Source organism: Penaeus chinensis, chromosome 21 (assembly GCF_019202785.1).
Source record: "Penaeus chinensis breed Huanghai No. 1 chromosome 21, ASM1920278v2, whole genome shotgun sequence".
NCBI classification, from domain to species: Eukaryota; Metazoa; Arthropoda; class Malacostraca; order Decapoda; family Penaeidae; genus Penaeus; species Penaeus chinensis.
This window is the reverse complement of record NC_061839.1, coordinates 14716209-14718708: the sequence shown is the minus strand read 5'-3', so window position 1 is coordinate 14718708 and position 2500 is coordinate 14716209.

The following is a 2500-nucleotide window of genomic DNA, read 5'->3' as shown; positions in this document are numbered from 1 at the left end:
CCCTCTTTCATTGCTATGTTCTCCTATTCCTCTTTTCAGTGTCTTTTGCCTTTTTACACCTCTCTTTTTCTCTAAGCAATTCACCCTCTTTTCTTACTCTTTTAATTCCCCCTCTTTCTCTCTCTTTCTCTCCGTGTCAAACTTTCTCTTTTTCTCCTCTCCATTTTTTTTCCTCTCTTTTCGTTCCCAAACTTCATTTTCCCACACTTTCCTACTCCCCTTTTCTCTTTCTCGTCTCCCTTCCTTCGCTCGCTCCTCTTACTCCCTCTCACCTCCTCTCTCTTTTCCCTCTATCTCTTTTATCTTCTCTCTCTGTTCTTGTCTCCCTCGTTCCCTTCCTCTCTTCCTCTATCTTCACTTTCCTCCCTCTTCCTTCTTCCTCTCTTTTACCCCCTCCCCTCTCTTTCTCTCACTTCTTTCCTTTTACTTTTCCTGCCTTTCCCGTTTTTTTTTTCTCTCTTGTCTCCCTCGCTTCCTCCCTCTCACCTCTCCTCCTGTTTCTTTCTCTTTAACCCCCCCCTCCCTATCTCTCTCTCTCTCTCTCTCTCTCTCTCTCTCTCTCTCTCTCTCTCTCTCTCTCTCTCTCTCTCTCTCTCTCTCTCTCTCTCTCTCTCGTGTCCTTCGCTTCCTCCCTCATTCTCTCTCCCACTCTTTCCCCTCCACTCCAGGTACTGTAATTCTGCGGAGTGGTTCGCTCATCATGCCACCTTGCCACGCCCTCTTTTCTCCTCTGTCCACTTTTTTGCTCTTCTTCTACTTCTTCCCCTCTCTGTGCATCTCTTTTATTCTCTCCCACGCTCCATTTCCCTCCGTCTTCCTCTCGCTTAATCTTTCCTTACATTTCCATATTTTTCCAATATGATTGTGTATCTCTTTTTTTATTGTATATGTATGCGACTTGGCAACACTGTATGCAATGACACGTTGCATTTTTTTGTCTTATTTTTTTCAATATTAAAAAAAAAAAAAGCGCAAGAGACCGAGTTCAAAACAGAATAAATGAACAAAATCGATCAAAGAAGATAAGCCGGAATGCGTGGATGTTCCTAAGTACTTTGAGCTGATACATGTACGTGCGATGCAGTGCAGGTGAATTATTGTGCAATTACGTGATCCTGCATTGCTCATGATGTTCAGAGATAGTCCGGGCGGAGGGGCTGCGGTGTCTAAAACGTTACTGCAGAGTAGTGTGAGGAGAGAGACTTTTTTTTTCTTTTTAATGTAGTGTTATTCAGATTCTTGCTTTTTGCTATGCCTCTCTTGCTCTCTCACACGTACACGCACACGCACACGCGCACACGTGTACACACACACACACACACACACACACACACACACACACACACACACACACACACACACACACACACACACACACACACACACACACACACACGAATAAGTTACCTACAATCATCCAAGCCCGCAATGTATCTTCTATGCGGGCGACTCATCCGTGGACTGTGAAGGGCGCCGGCCAATCCATCAGAGAGCGACTGAAGCAGCATATTTTTGCATCCTCTAAAGCCTTCGTCTTGTCCTTCTCTATCATCTTTCCGGAAGCTTATGAAAAAAATATATACTCGCAGTAAAGAAGAATATAAGGATTATGATGGTGACAGAAAGTGCCAAGTCATGTAAGTACGGACCATAAGCATCGAACCATCCGGTAGTTTGTATAAAAAAAGCTCCGATTCACCATTATTATTATTATTTTTTTTTTTTTATGTTCCTGAATTACAATGGACATCCAACCGTAGCACCAATTATTATTATTTTTTTTAATTATCAAATGAACAAAATTTAAAATCCCGTGGCCGTTGATGAAAACCCTCCCTAACCCTATTTATCCTCGTCACGAACACACCGCGTCCGTATTCCCGCGCGCTCCGCAGCTCCACCAACAATCGCCAGCCGGTCCGCACAGGAAGCTCGACTCACCGCCAAGGCTCCAATTACAGCGAAGACATTTACGTCGGTGGAACGAAGCAGCGTTACCACGTCGCCGAATTTCGCCAGCGTCGGGGAATCCTTCGCCTTTGGGGAAAACCGTGAAGGAGAAATCAAGTGGACCGGGAATGGGACTCATTACGACAACTCGTTCGGAAAGGCAAATGGCGGGCTAATCCTTGGAGGATGACGTTATAGCGTTCTGTTCAAGGTAGAATTCGTTAAATGACGATGTCTTCATCCTATGTGACCGTGAATGAGAGCGCGGATAACTCATGATAACTCGTGATGATTCTCAGTAGATTATTTATGCGATCATAGTAAGAGGATCAAGTTGATCGTGATTCGCTGATCATGCTAATGGCGATACTGTTATGATAATAACGGTCATATCATATTGAGCATAACTAAGCATAGTTCTCTCTCTCTCTCTCTCTCTCTCTCTCTCTCTCTCTCTCTCTCTCTCTCTCTCTCTCTCTCTCTCTCTCTCTCTCTCTCTCCCTCTCTCTCCCTCTCTCTCCCTCCTTCTCCATTACTCCCTCTCGCCCCT